At 46.2% G+C, this 16,252-nt stretch overlaps 1 long non-coding RNA gene across 2 annotated transcripts in view; it reads right to left on the bottom strand.

The window, feature by feature from the left end:
• LOC112981207 (uncharacterized) overlaps positions 1-16,252 on the bottom strand; it is a 410,306-nt gene that overhangs the window by 129,641 nt on the left and 264,413 nt on the right. The gene's annotated exons all lie outside the window — the stretch shown is intronic.

Below are 16,252 nucleotides of genomic sequence, written 5' to 3'. Positions count from 1 at the left end.
TTAGCATTATACAGGTTAACACACAGGCCACAAAAAACTACTGCTGGGAGATTTCTTTACGTGTATTCCCAAAGCAATCAGCGCAAAGACCTTTCTAAACCCCTCACTCCCAGCTATCACCTAATATAACAGCCTCAGAAGCACAAGCAGAGCAGCCTAGCCCACAAGCAAACAGAGCCAGCCTTGCAAAGGGTTTATATATCAAGGGATGGTGGGGGGGACGGAGGGTGGTTCAACGATTGGTCAGAGGCTTTGGAGAGGAGATTGGCCAGATCCATTAATGAGTGGATGCATGGCATGGATCAGGGCTGCAAAGCCTGCTAAGAGGGTTTTCAGGGCTGAAGCTGATGTGGTGGTGGTGGTGGTGGTGGTGGTGGTGGTGGTGGTGGTGGTGGTGGTGGTGGTGGTGGTGGTGGTGGTGGTGGTGGTGGTGGTGGTGGTGGTGGTGGTCGTGGTCGTGGTCGTGGTCGTGGTGGTGGTGGTGGTGGTCGTGGTCGTGGTCGTGGTCGTGGTCGTGGTGGTGGTCGTGGTCGTGGTCGTCTGTTCTCTAAGCACTTTCGTGTCCCTTCAGTTGTGTGCTGTCCAGCTGACGACTTGCAGTGCACTGCCTAAGAACTGCAGAGGGATCAGCAGAAGTGCAACAAAACACGTCCAGCTCTGCAGGTGAGGCCGCTCCTGAGAACTGATTGAACCTGCTCAGAGCAAACAGCTGTGACTGATGCTCACTTAAGGCAAGAGAAGCCCTGCAGCCAGGGGGATGAGTTTAGCCAGTGCCAGGCAGCTAGGTAGCATCTGGCAGGTTATCTGCTTGCTGAGCAATTCTAAAATCTCATCTGTTCATGTCAGTTAAAGATAGAAAGAACAATAAATGGAGATCAGATAAAGGGGAAAAAAAAAACCTCACCCAGGATCGTAAGTTTCTGGTGACATTTTAAGCTACTTTTTCTGTCAGTGCTGCAGACGCTCTGCCCTTTTATGAGTATTCATCTGTGTTTGGACTGTATTCTCAAAACTGTGAGGTTTTGTTTGTTTTCCTTACTGGAAACTAAAGACATGTCAGGTCTTGATGAAATCATCATTCTTCACTTTAAGAACCGAAGTCCTTTATCGAAGTACAATCAAAGGGCAAGGCACGGAGTGCCCTGACCTCTGGTTTCAGAGAGCTCCAAGAAACATCAGCATTTCAGGCTCTCTTTATTGTTTATCACATCAGCAAGGAATGGAGTCTTAGCAACATTATCTATTTATCAGTCCACCTGTCAGACAAATAAAGCAACTGCATTAATCATAATCATTCATAATCATCCAACCTCTTATCTGGGCCACCATCTTGGACTGAGCAAATCTCCCTAGCACAAAGTGTGGCTGGTCTTGGCTGGCCTGGTAGGAGTAAAACAGAAGGAAACGAAACCCTCACGAGGTTTGAATCCGGGGCCATCGCACTCCAAATGCTAAGGCAGCTTCAGCCTAGGGAGTGAGCTGAGGGTGTGACTTGTCCTCTGGGACTCTTGAGGACAATGTACAGTTCAGAGAGAGAGCTCAGAAAAAGCAAAGTCTCCTGGATTCATTCACACTGAGGTTTTGGGGAGAAAGCTGCAATATCCCCATAATTTCTGTGAGAACTAATTGCTCAATATTGCCCATGAGCTTTTATCTTGGTACAACCCACCTATGGGCAACAGTGAGGTGGTCACTTCATGTTGATCAAATCACTGGGTAGTATCTCTGTAGCCTGCTCTTGCACTGGCACACGTTCCAGTGGGGATGACAACGTCATAGGATGGTCCATTTTGGGACACCACAACCAGAGACAGAGCAAGAGAGCAGAATATCAGAGCAAACTGAAAAAAAGCAGGGTTGGGAGGTACGAGGGGTCTGACTGTGTCTCTAAGCCAGGCTGGAGGTCACCTCCCCCGTGCTGTGCCACAGGCTGTGGGCTAACACGCGCCCGAGTGCCAGGTCTCCCTTCTAAGATGGAAATGACTGACAACACAGGGCTGTTTTTTAATATGTTTACAGTCAATGCTGCAGGAGATGCTACAGCTCATTTCTGTTCAGGCACCTTGTGTGGATGATGAATGTTCTTTAATAGCTGCAATATTTAGTGTTTAATGTAAAATCACTTGCTCCTAATGCTTTGCACTCGTAAAGTTATGAAACTCCATTTATGCCTGACTGCAGAGTTGACAAATCCACTCTAGTCCTCAGCCCAGGTAGCTACACGAGGAAGATGTGAGTGGGGAAAGTTTTTTCCACCTCATCCCACCATTTCTGCATTGCCACTAAGATGGTTCCACAAAACAGCCGTGGTTCGATTGGCAGCAGACTCCCTACATCTTCCCATCCACGTTTTCTCACAGTCACCACAGCATCAGCTGAAGGCTCCTTCCCAGAAAAATCACCCTGTGCAGCAAAAATCTCTCTGCTTCTGACTTTCCATCTTTATCAGAACCGTGCTTTTTGCTTTCACCGTCAAGACCTCAAGGGAGCTGACATGGGGACAGGAACATCAAGGAGGGAAGGAGGCATGTGCATAAATATCAAAATACAGTCTACACTGGGGGAGACTACAGCAGGAAAGGCTGTCAGGTCTTCACGCTGACAGCCCCGTGCCCTGCACGCTGGCCCAGGCTTTGTGCCAGCACATGGAGCTCTGTAATTGTAACAAGCACACTGTAATGCAGCTTGGCTCTCGGAACAAGAAAAAAATATGATTCCTTGGAGTGATGGTTGCTTAAAATCCAGGGACTAGCGTCAAAAGCACAGCAATCCACTCCCGTTACTGTCATTTATTTTGTGCTGCTGGTGGTTGCCTAAGGGGAAAAATAGACAGAGATTTGAAAGACAGTGCTAATTTAATTTGCCAGTATGAATAAAGATAAGACTGTAAAGCATGTTAATGAAGCTACAGTATCACATAATTCACATGCAAGGGAAACACTGCCTTTCTCAGATCATGATTGTCTTTTCCACATTCGGAACTGATTAAAACAGGATGAGGGCATTTCATTACATGCCCTCCCATGAAAGGCAATGCTCTTCCTGGGACACTGGGGCACATTTGGAAAAGGATGCGGAAGGAAAGATAGATGCCTGTTGCTATGGTTGGTTAAATGTACAGATTCAAGTGCATTCACCGCATCGGTATGTATTTACCTGTTCACACCTGTTTATCTTAGATACATGCTTATGTGGGATTCTTTCTCTCTCCCTGTGTCTTTAGTTTGTCAATCAGCAGAAGAACATAGCCCACATTATGCAAAAAAAGCACTATAAGCCCCAGGGAGTGAATTATGCGCCTAGAAGAAGGTAAAAGATCTTATTCTCAGTTAAGCAAATTAGAATTTAGAAAAATCAAAATTCTCAGCAGCAGATGCGAGCCGTTGCTGGCTCCCCAGAGCACCCATGAGGGTTCCAGGCGTGTGTCTTCATCAGGCCTTGGCTTCATAAAGCAGGCAAGGTTTATTCTGCATCTGTAAAGAGAAGATGACTCCGATCCTTAGAGATATGGAAGCTCCTGCTTCTCACTGAGATCAGTGGGAGATCAGTTCCCAACTCTGTAAAACAAGTACTATAAAAATAGCGAGCCAATGTCTGTAACATGGAAAGAAAAAAAGATATTATTATTAAAAATAATCACCTATCAAGCCCCTTTAATGTTGATTGATCTGTAAGAAAGATGCATTTTCTGATCTAGCCAATGGAGTGGAGAAGAACTTGATTTTTTTTAGGAAAGGAGTGAAAAGCACTTTCCCTGACATGCAGGAAAGAAACACCAAGGTGTGGAGGAGCATGATCTCGGCTTGGTGGCTTAAGTGTGTGATTGCAGCATAAGTTAGGCTACTGTGGTGCATACAATATGTCCAGTTTTAAGACACTTTCCTGCTGATGTACAGAATTGCCAGCACAATGATTCAACTCCAGAAGGATATTGCAACATGAGTCACACACCCTATGCTTCATTTGGCACGGAGACTTCTGTTTTGTCCTTCCCTGAGGTTTCCCTTAATTGCCAAAATTGCTCAGATTGAGAGTGCTCTTTGGGATAGGAAATTACAGTGTGAATAAGACATATCTGTGCCCTTTCACTTTAAAAAAATGCAAACATAATAGTCTGCTCTCATCATCTACCTGGTCTGATTGCAGCAAGCTCTGGGAAAAATGCTGGGATAAAGACCTGGCCCGCTGCTCAGCAGCACAGCGCTCTACCACCGCTGGGATGCCAGGACGTGGTCCACAGTCTGCGGCATGGATTGACGATGAGCGGGAAGACGTGGAGGCAGAAAATTACCCATGCTTTAATTTAGCCACCAGGGCTACTGACTCCCAAAAATCTTTCAAAGAAAAAATGTTTTTAAGGACTGCAGCTATAGTCTCAACTCATCAGTGGCCTCTATAGGGCAGAGTCTCCATAAAATTCTCCACACCGGTGAACCAGTGGGCCGGGAGGTTGACGATCCTGGTACACATGGTGCCTGCTGCAGATGTGATGTCTATTCTCCTTACAAACATCTCGTTTATCTCTTTGGGCCACCACGGTGACAACAGTAGGGCTAGGACTACGCTTGGTGCCAGGCACCGTTAGAAGCCTCGTGTCTGAGACCAGGCTCCCACAATACAGGGCAGGGCTGAGAAGGGGATGGGTGAGGAAGCAAAGTGATATTTATAGTGTGTCATACGTTTATCCTAGCTATTTTTTTTCTAGCAGTTTCTGGAAATCTCATCGCTAAGAATTTATTTTTTTCTTCTGCCTCAGCTCCCTTTGCCACTCTGCCTACTTTTTTTTTTTGTACCACAGTATCTCTTGTGTCTTTCTCCAGCTAGTAAAGGACTATCAATCCAGGAAATTCATCAACTCCCAGAAAGTTACAGCTCTTAAAAAAAAAAAAAGTATTCATTTGCAGCGTGAAAAATGGTTCAACGTATATCTAAACCTGGGTGACTTTATAGAGCCATTACATTGCAGGTTATATACAGTGCTATATATATCTGTCTGTAATTACTTGGTCTTAACTGTTGCTCAAACCTTCTGTTTTATACAGCAAAGGTACAAGCAACAAAACCATTTTTGTTTTTCCTTGAGTCTTCAGGGATAAGCCTGTGCTGGGGAGCCAGGCCAAGCGTGAGAGAGATTTTGGGGTCAATTCATGGAAAGTGAGTAAAATGGTGTTAGTTTTACAAAACAGGCAGCTTTACAAAGGAAAGACTTGGACTTCAAAAAGGCATAACGTATTTGAAATTGTAAATATTGTCTGCTTTCTATGTGTCTTTTAGTTTTCTAAAACCTCGTACTTGAATGAAGTATTCAGGCTTTTTTTCTTCAGCCACAGAAAGCTTTGAGTTTGCTGAGTTTCTTTTTGTTTTCAATGAAAGAAGAAATTCTCCTCTAATCGTGTGCTTTTAGGACCAAGGGCTTTACGAAATGAGACTTGAAAAACAATTGTGATATTAGCAGAATGACACAGTCAGCAGCCGGGTTCCCTCTGCTTTGCAGCTCAGAGTTTCACATCTCTCTCCCACAGAGGTGCAGGCCTGGCACAGGATGCCACCAGGACCCATTAATGTTTAAAATTGCTTTTCTCCAGGATAAGATTTCAGCTCCAGAGCAAATCTTTCAGGCAGGATCATCAGGTCCTTCAGAATTTGCCCAAAGCATTATTTGTACCTTATTTTACGTCTCCATCCAAAGACATCCCTGCTCTTTGCTGTGAACCATTTCTCTCCAGCTGAGTGAAGTCCAAATGCCCTCCAACCTCTTAACCTGAGCTTACAACATCCTAATGCATTCTTTCACCTAAAGGCAGCAGACTGAGCAGCTGGGGAAACTGAGGCACACGCTGTGAACGTAACAGTACTGCAAAGTAAACTGCATTTGCCATATGTGCTTGTGCCAAGAATTTGTGAAGAGCATCTCACCTAGCTCCCCTGGAAATCTGAAGGTTATTACGGACGCTGAGCGCTCCGGATTTCTGGCCAAAGTTTTGATAAGATATAAAATACATCTGTCACTATTTTGACAGATTTCTTTTTTTATTTCCTGTCAGAAAATGTAATTTCAACTTTGACTAAAAATCTTTTCTCTCCTGTTTTTGAAAGAAAACAGACACTTTTCCCATTGATGTTAGGATCCTCACAACTCCCATGTTTGGTTGTAAAATTAGTTTTGGCAGGTGTTTTTCCAAAGTCCTTTTCCATTTACTTCCTCTTAGAGGAGGAAGGGACAATGCAGTGTATTTTTGCTCCATCCTGGCTAGATCCTCCAGCCCATGCAGTCCTTGCACAAGTGGAGCCTTGGAGGTCTGGAGATGCCTACAGCCACAGTCAAGCTGGGAAAAAAAGGGAAGCCAGCAGTAGACCTCTGTCTTTAGTAGACCAGTCATCCTAGGTTGCAGTTGGTTCTTGGTGAATATTTGCTCTTGATGGGCCACAAATCCTTTCCGTTGAAAAATGTCATAGTGTTTTAGGTAGGCATGACTTTACCTGGATCCCTTCCTATCTGCCAGTTTAGCACTATCCTTTCCACCTCCTTTCCTGTGGTACCGTCTCATCCTGAGTGTGAGAAGAGCTTTTGCTACTGATGGTGCCATGCTACTCTCACTCCCCATGTCTTTGGGGGACTTTAACCACCTCTCTTGTCTCTGCTGCTGGAAGAAGGAGCAATTTGGACACTGTTTTGCTGTAATTCCAAGCAAAGCTTTTCCCTGAATTTTTGCCAGTGTAAAGAAAGGCATTAGGCTTGAGAAAACAGACCGCAGCAGCAGTTACTTCAAAAGCGGGAGTCTTCTTTTCCCTTTCCTTCCTTTTTGATCATTTACTTTGTGAGACAGGCTGTTTGCCCAAGTCAGAACCTCACTTTGAATCCTGGCCACGAAAAACAATATCAAATGAAACAAGTGGTTTAGCAGAGCGTTCACAGTCTCTGGAAAGAAATTTTACAGGAGAAAAGAGGATAGTCGTAAAAGACGACTCTGGCTGACATTTGCAATGCAGCATGATGCTCCACAACTGAATAACTACAGCAGGCGGAAGCTTAAAACAAGATAGCTTCAGGATAAGTGACTCAATTCACGCTGTAATGGAAAGAGTCTGAAGCTTCATATTTATAACTTGTGACATGTAAAAGGAGAAAATATATTTATTACTCTTTTTTCCAGCTGCTCTCTCAGATTGATGCTGGGACTTATCGGAGAAATCTCTCTTCCCAGCCCCAGCCTTCATCATCCGCCCAGTCTCAACCTGTCAGACCAACATTATCTTTGTTCATTTGCAAAACAATTCTGCAGAGTTATTAAGAAGGAGTCTTGCCGCGTTAATGCTTTTGTGCTTTGAGGCAGTAATCTGGAGTCACTGGAAAGTACAATAGATAGACAAAGCCCTCAGTGCATGAACACAAACAAGAGCTGCAAAGAAGCCAATACTAATTCTTCAGTGCCTTCTTTTTGTTTTAAATATGCAAATTCTGTTACTCCAGGAAATAATTTATAAAGCATGTTTCACTGAGAACGTTCATAAAAAATACCATGTAGCCATTCATCTGTCTATCCCAAAACCCAACTCTTTTACTGTTGTAAAATTAAATTCAGGATAAATGAACCAAAGTTAATTTTGTAGGGAATGAGATATATTGGAGAGTCACAACCTTCCTCCCCATCAGTAACGTTTTAATTTATTTTTACACGCATTTGGTCAGACAGGCTTTGTTACAGCAGTTCAGACCATTCAGGATGAAATTAGCTCTGGACTGAACGGTGCTGCCCCTGCTCCTGCACCAACAGCAGCTGGGCTTCTTACAGAGTCAGGGATTGTGCCCTGGCTTCAATGTGCTTCGATCCAGCTCTTAAACTCTAGAATGAATTTCCCTCCCCCATGCCTCAGTCAAGGTACGCACTGAATCCCTGAATTCATGCATTAATATTAGTAGTAGTTTCTTAGGGCAGGTTTTGCCATGTTGGAGTAGCTTGATGGCCCAGCTAGGACATGACCCAGCCATGCTGAAGATGGGGTGCTCAGAGGGAATTGGCCTGTGGCCAATTCTACAGGACGATACTTGGGCGATACCCAAGTATTTAAGAACAGGCTCGGGATGACTCTTCTAATGGGACCTGCTCAAAGATGAAACAGAGCTGAGCATGCGTTAATGGCACCCCTGTTCCCACCAGGGTCTTTGGACAACACCTCGGAGCCTCAGAAGGAGTATAACAGTACTTCTCTTTTCTCAGCTTTCTCCTCTGTTATTTAGTTCCATAAAATGATCTCAAATGAGAAGAAGGAGTGACCATTGCACACATAGATAATGATAAAGATTAACTGCTCTCTTGGTCTGAAATGTCCCCAAGCTGCCGGTGAATTATGCGACTGTGTTCAGACTGAAGCTGTGCTAAGCAAATAAAGGTCTCCAGCATCTCTGGTCGCCCTAAACAGCTTCCATCACCAGGACTGACTCCACATCACCACTGTCCCTGAAATGGGTCTGGTGCCCCTCAGGTTCAGGTACCTCCATTCAAACTGATAAGAACTAATTGTGGGGCTGGATTTTCACAGACCCCATTACATTAGACACCCAACTACCATGCATAAACAGGAGACAGATTTCCACTAGTTTTAGGCACCACTGAAAAATCCCATCCGAACTGTACTGAAAAGCTTTTCAGGTCAACACACAATGGGCTCTGAGATCCTGCAGTATTTCCACTTTAGCTCAGCTTTAGCAGCAGCATTGCACTTGCTTGGAAATGTTGATTTTCTTGCAGAGATCACTGCAGCTATCTCAGGATAAGCACTCACTTATGAGACACATATAGGAAAGCTGTCCCCATATCTCAGTCTTTCTGTAGATTTCCCAGCATATAAAAGCCTCTTATTCCTTGTATTCATCACCAAGAACAGAAGCTTTGAATTCTTTGATTCCAGTAAACTACCATTTATTAGACACATTAAATGAAAGACAGTCAAAAGGAGAATGCAACACAAAACTCCAGCGCTGGAAAGCCTGCTTTTACCTCGAGTTTCTCATCACCAACACAAACAGTCTTTCAGCACATCAAAGGCAAGCACTGCTATATAATAAGGCACATTGCAGTCAGTGAGATATGGGAGGATGTAAACGCAGCTAAATAGGAAGATATGTATTTAGAGATAAGTTACATCTCTGAATTCAAATCCCCACTTATCGCCTCTGATAAATTGCTCATGCATTTAAAGTTAAGACACGGTGTGTGTGTTTACCTCTCTCACTCAAGAGATGCAGACACACTGTGATACTGAGCCTAAACTTTCAGTCCTCGGGAAGGCCTGTTGCCTGAGCAGTTGGAGCAAGGTTAGCTGGCTGTGGTGGGGCTGAAGGGAGATCTCCAGAGCTACAAAGTCTGGCCTGGCTGGAGATGGAGAGGCAAAATTCCCTTAATACTTGCTGGGAAAACTCACAGCAGCTGCTGGCTGACACAGCAGAAGCCCATCATACATCGCCATGAGGGGTCTGGAGTCAAGAGGCCACATCCTGATGTTGTCTGTTGTGGGGCTTGACCTGCTACGAAGACACTCTGAGGCATGGTATCTCATGCTAGGTGAGATGCAACATCCAAGCCCTAGAGCGAACAACGGTGAGAAGACAGGGGACATGCAAGAAGGCCCGTGGAAGCTGATACGTAAACCACAGTGACAAGAAAATTGTCAGTTCTCTTGTGCAGGAAGATGAAAAGCAGAGGGACTGGAAAAACATCCCTCTCCCTGGAGCTGAAAGTAGCTATGGGGGAAGGAGGTTACCTCTGTACTCTGCAGAGAATAACGACAAATCACAAACTTCCTTGGAAAAGGGAGCGTTGACCAATTTGCTGTAGTGTAGCCACTGACAGGCACAACGTCCACGAAGTGTTCAGAGGACTAAGAATTAGTGCTAAGCTCAAGGCACTCTGTGAGCAGCTGTTGCTGCTTTGACTGGAGAAAATCTGTGGGCTACCCTTGGAAATCAAAGATGATCTGGTGGTGGATTTTGACCAGTCAAGCTCTGTGGCTTCTTTTGTAAGAGCTGAAATGTAAACTGTGGAACTCACTGCCAAGATACTTCACCGAGAGCTGCCTGCAGGGTTGTGTGGATAAGGAAATCCATATTGCCCCAGAGAAGACTGACACTTTTGGAGCTAATAATCATTCTTTATCAGAGCAAAGGGAGCCCTAATCTGAGCAGGGTTGAAAAGGAAGAGCCCAGTGACAGCAGTCTGCTTGAGGGCTTCTGTACTTTCTTATGAAACCTGTGGCTCCGGCTGCATTAGACCATACGGTGGCTTAAGTGGAGTGGTGATTCCTGTGATCAGGCCTTTTTTGCAAGCCCATCATTCCTGGCTGACTTTCAAGAGCCATCTGACAAACCCCCGGCTCTGGAGAGGTGTTCTCTAATCCTGCCCAGCTCTGAATGGGCTCTCTTTGATAAGCAACAGATGTGCAATGCCTATCTCTAAGTAGGCTGCTGTGATAAGAGGACCCAGCCTTCTTCAGGTCAGTGACATTAGGGAAGCTGAAGGGACTCACCTATCTTGCAAAGAGCTGTTATCTGACAGTTCAGCACAGGATAATTCAGACCTAAAGGTTTCCCCATGTAATTACAGCCCGCTCTGATTCCCTAGGCTTCAGGCCTAATAGGGTTGTGTTTACGGAATAAATTTCCATTTAATATTATCCATTTCACTCAGTGAGGAACAGTGAGACTACTAAGAGGGACGTGACACTGCTGGAGTCCAGTCACAGACACGAACCACAAGGACAAAACTCTAGTGATGCTGGCTTACTCTCCAATGGATTATTTCTCTTTACAGATTTCGGGCTTCAAAAGTAACTAATTAACTGATGAGCTAAATTCTCCTTTTCAAAGGAGACCAAGGGCTGGGTTCCCAAAATCTGGATACCGAAGTTATCTTGATGACCAAAGAAGCTGGCAACTCATGGCACGTGTGACTATTCCTTAGCCACTGATTCTCCTAACCCCCCACTCAAAGTGGGTAGAAGAGAGGCATCTGAGTCACTTCGGAAAATGTCATTTTAAGAAAATAGGAGCAAAGGAAAACCAGGAATTTAGAAGCTCAAGGGTGATTTATATTCATTTCATTTCCCTTCTGTGGAAAGCAAGGACACGCTGGCATGCTACCCCCACTGACTAGAAAGCTACTCAGATCACTGGCAGGCTCAGACAGGCCTGTGTTCTGCAACAGAAACAGGGATGTGTTTGAGGGATCTTTACCGCTTCCATTCTCCTCCACGTGTCATTTTTCCTGGTGTCACTGTGGATACCTTCTCTGTCTCGGTAATTTATTGCACTGCAATACATCAACCAGCACCTTGCTGGCATTTGGATCCCAGGCAGCTGGGACTGACCTGTGCTTCTCCATGCAGGAAATGAAAGGGGGATGCACTCTGCACCTCGTACGGCATAGTCCTCACTCTGCTGTCCAGGAACCAGGTCCTGCCTTCATTTTCAAGACAAATCTCAGTCTAGACATCCCTGAGTCCTCCCCCATCTATTTTCATTGACGTCTATCAGGCTGGAAGACATTACTCATGTCATTAGATTAGCACGTCCGGAACCAGTAGAACAAAACAAGCCCCCAAAAATCCTTCTCTCCCAATAGAGGTTTCTGACCTGGAGAGTTCTCCAGTAATAAGGCAAGAGCAAAAGATTCCTGAGCAATTCAGGCTTTGAAGTTGGCTAATAAATCTTTTCAGCTGATCTCTGCTGTGTGCAGTGAAAGCTGTCAGAGGTTCAGAGGCAGGATTCTTTGTGCGTCCCTGCGAAAGTGCTTCTGAACGGTGCACGCTGCTCTTCGCCGCTCAGCGATGGATGCTCCTTTGAAGGTGAAACCTCGTTAAAATTAGAAGCGGCCTCAGCCACTGCAGTTCCTTTGTTTTGTTTTGTTTGCTTCATCTGCGGAGAGCAGGGAAGGAAGGGCAGCCTGGGCAGCGGAGAGAGCCGGGATTCTCCCACTCTTCCTCATGAAAGCCCCATCTGTGCGAAGCAGCAATGCTTTGCTCAAAGGGACAAAGGCCAAGAAGGTAACAACAGCAGTCGTTAAAAAACAAAGCATCGCAGAACTACTTTGTCAAACGCTATCCAAACGTCCGGCTCCCAGGGGCACCGGGTTTCCTTGGAAACCACAGAAATGGCAACAGACAGCAGGACTGATGTAGCAGGCACAATTTGATGATTCCAGGGCTCTTGGTGGCTTCTGAGTTGGCCATTCCAGAGCTTTTAGATGACTGCTCTGCAACCTCAAGAGTCATGTTGGCTCATAGGGATGTCCAGGCTTGCCAGCATCAGAGTGCCCCATGGCTAACGAGTCTGCAAGACCAGTGCACATGGGGGAGGCTGTCAGGCATGGGCCATGCTGGTAAAGTGTGTGAGCACATCGTATCTCAGAGTGTGGTTCCTGCAGCAGAGCTGCTGTAATGCTGAAGTGAATGCACCTGAGACTGGTGTTGGGGTGGGAAGCTTCAACCCCAGTCAGGAAGAAGATTGATGGGTTCATAAAATGTCCTCTGGAGTGGTAGGTTTTTGTGCTGAGGAGCCAGCTTGACACAAGGAGCTTAGGGCTTGTTTTCTGCCACTGATCCACCTTCTGAGCCTGGTGAACGATTCTTGGGCTGCACTTGTAATTCTGGAGCTAGACTTCTGAAACCAGTTAGGAGCTGCTACAGCGACCTCGACGTGGGTCTCTGAACACGCTAAGTTTCCAGCCCATCAGCAATGTGGACAACATGACTTCCAGGCCCTTTGCGCTGCCCCCCAACCGGGGAGCACGGAGGTGACTGACCATGCTTTGAAGAGACCTGTTGTGCCCAGGAACTCAGCCAAAGCTGGGGCACAGGGAGAGTCCCTATCCCAAGGGCTTTTAGCCTGAACACAGAGAAAGCAAGGGAGGGCAACCAGAGAGACAGCAGCCTGCCCCATCCCCATCCCCGAGACAGACCAGGGCAAGACTTGCATCTGGATGCCTGACACTCCTAAGCCTCACTGTCTGCTCAGCACCTTCCTCTTGCAAAGCCAGTGATGACGAGAGTTATCCTATTACTACTCTTACTAGCACTACACTGACGTACCCCCTCTATCACTCTTACCTATTTAGATTGCAAAAAAATGGGGAGCCGAGTCTCTCGCTGCGCGTCAAGTCCCTGGGAGGACTGAGACGGCTGCAGCCGCTCTCAGCTCTGCGTTTCCAGCCATACGATGCCACAGCAAATGCGTAACACCCCCTGCGCCCATCGCGGGGGCTCAGCGCACGCACAGGCTGCACACTGGGAATCTCATCTCGACGGAGGCCTCTGGGCACAGCAGTGATGCAAATAACAACAATAACTTTTAGTCAGGTTTTTAATGGTAATGCATGTCTCTCTCCCTCTGAAGAATCCTTTAAATGCTCCCTTGCTCTTTATCTTTTGCTTCCTTTAAACTGTGATTGAATTTAGGACTAATGAAAATGAGAGTCTGAGAGCATTTACTGGAAGCCAGCTGCTCTGGCTTTTTCATCTCGCTGCCTCTCTGCTGGCCTGTCTCATGATCTACCTTTTCCGCGTCCACCCAGTAAAAGCGAACAAACACATTGCTCTAGTGGAAGCTGGCGTATAATCAGGGTTTGAGCAGGTTTGCGCCGTTCATCTTCATGTGGACAACGAGGTCAGGCAGTGGGCACTGTTTGCTTATTTTCCTTCCACAAGTTTTTTCGCAGCGGAGCATAGCATCTTAATAAAATGGTAGATTTCTTTTTTTGCAGAGGAAAAAAAAAAAGGCTGTTGGAAAATGCAAACCTGGTTTTGCTTTTTCTGCACCAGAAAAAGCTTTTGGCTTTTTTGGTCTTTGGATGGAAATGAGGACTAAACAGTGCTTAAACCCCAAACTGTGGTTTCGCTAAGCCCCTAAAAAGCTGGTTGAATATGAGGAAAATATTGACACAATTTTTCACAATGGAGGAAAAAAAGTCTTCCTAGGCAATCTGTTGGAAGTACAGTGTTATAAAAGCTCTTTAATGATGACAGCAGCAGGTAAAATAGTGTTGGTTATCGGTCTCATTTTGTTGCATTTTCTGGATCTCCTTGCTTTAGTAGCATAGGACAGAAGTGTCCTGATCTCAACAGAGGGCTAAAGAGATGCGACCCCATCAAATATCGCAGGAGTACAAGTCATCCCAGCCTGGACATGAGTCATCCCAGATGGTGTTAACACTGGCAATAGAAACCTTCCCCCTTCACCTCCTGGTAAATCACAGGTGAACAATTCTTGCAAATATTGCTCCCTTTGGGTCTGGAGACCTTCTGAGAGCAGGTCTGGCAGCTTTCCTGAACGTATCCGCTGGTGTCAGCAGGCGTTTGGTGGCCCGTGTGACTGATGTCCACTTCGCTTTGAACTGTTGCTAACGTCATCCTTCATGCTGGACGGTGTCATTGAAGTGACATGGCATTATTCCCCCTCCCTTTTGGAAACACTAAACCACCGAAGACAGAAGAGCCTCTTAAAATCATAAAATAATACCGCTGGACACTGCTATTTTTCTTCTCACCTTTTCCTCTTACGTCCTTCCTTTCATGAACACTGCCAAAAAAAAAGAAAAAAACCCAAAGCTAGTTTAATGCAAGTCACTTTTCCACATTTGGCAGTTTGGAAAACTTCTTGAATAGAAGGTCAGATCACATCAAAGTCCTCAAGAGATTTCCTATCATGAAGTTTATCGCGCACACACTGGAGCTAACAAGTTTGGCAACTGACTGCAGCAGGAGCAGGACAAGGGCCTAAACCAGGCTCTACCTTTTTGGTCTGGGTTTGTCAAGCAATACGGACATACGGAGCAGAAGTCCTGACCTCAGTCTGAGGCTCTCTGGCTCTAATGCCATCACCACCGTTAAATACAGAACGGAGGGTGAAAGAAGGAACCAAGGGAAAAACCATACGAGCGATTTTGCTGCAGGAGCAGGAACGAGGCACTGCAAAGGACAGGAGCTGCAGGAGGGCAGCACTATCCGCTGGACCAGGAACAACAGATTTACAGAGCAGCATCTATTTTGGGAAGATGAGTGAGCTATTGAGGGATGTAGCAGCCTGAGCAAAATTCATCACTTCTCACTCCTTTTTATGTTTGAAACAGCAGGTACATGGGAGGGGGAATGAAGAGATCAGAGTTAAGAAGGAGAGAAATTCCAGATCCTAGCAAAATAAACTTGACACGAAACTAGAACACAGGCTATAGGAGAGGGGAGTCTCTTTTTAATAATATGATAAAGACTTCTATTGTGGAGCTACATTAGAAAGTGCCAGAGTAATTAGAGTTTCAGGCTGTCACAGAACAGGCACTCAGCAAAATAGGAATGTAATGTGCCAGCTCTTTTATTAAAGACAAATTGTCAAATAGCTCGGGATGGAAAACTGCCCTGTCTGAGAGTGATCAGAGAGGAGCTGAAGGACCCACTGCTCTGCTGTGACAGACTGACATGGAAGCAGACGGGGACAGGGACAGCGTGGCTCTTCCGGCAAAGATCTCAGGGAGGTTGTGCTTCTTCCTCCCTTCTGCCTATGGAGTGAGTGAAGAAGAAGGTCTGAAAGAGGCAGACGTGGAGGCTGCAGTCTCTGTCTGCTCTCTCCTGACATGCCTGGGCAGCAGGGCTCACTTTCCCTGTATTTTTACGTGTGTCACTAAGTTCCAGAGATTTGGGTTGTCTTTCCCAGACCCACCAGCTAAGCCCAAGTCTCCTCCGTCTTGTTGGCTCACAGGGGCTGGCCAGACCCACAGCAGCACGGAGAAGGGGTGGTGAGGCCAAGGGAGCGCTGAGACTCCTTCATTCACCCCAATTTCCAAACATCGGTTAGAAAATCCCCCCCTTCCCTGTTTGGATCCAGCCTCTGACCAATACTGCCCGCTGCCCTGTCCGGAGAGGACCCAAGAGCAGGGCAGGAGCTAACACTCGCTCTGACTCGTTGCTTAGCGCTTGCTCCTGCCTGCTGACTTCTGGTCCCACCTACTGAATAGATGGGTCACAGGAGATGGGAAAAAAAACCTCTGATTTCGTTAGCACCAAGCAGCCGGCGCAGCCAATGTGGTTCGGAGCCAAGCCCCAGGACAACAAGGGAGCTTTGTGCTCCAGCCGTGCCTGCAGACTGCAGGAGCGTGGGAAGGCAGGGAAGCGGTGAACATGCTCCCTCACGGCAGCTCCTGCCTATGCAGCACGGCTACCCTTGAGCAGGCTCTGAAGGCAGGAATAAGTAAGGCTGCAAGGTCTCATC

Source organism: Dromaius novaehollandiae, chromosome 23 (assembly GCF_036370855.1).
Source record: "Dromaius novaehollandiae isolate bDroNov1 chromosome 23, bDroNov1.hap1, whole genome shotgun sequence".
Taxonomy (NCBI): Eukaryota; Metazoa; Chordata; class Aves; order Casuariiformes; family Dromaiidae; genus Dromaius; species Dromaius novaehollandiae.
Note: the sequence above shows the minus strand (reverse complement) of the source record. Positions and strands in the feature narration are given on the sequence as shown.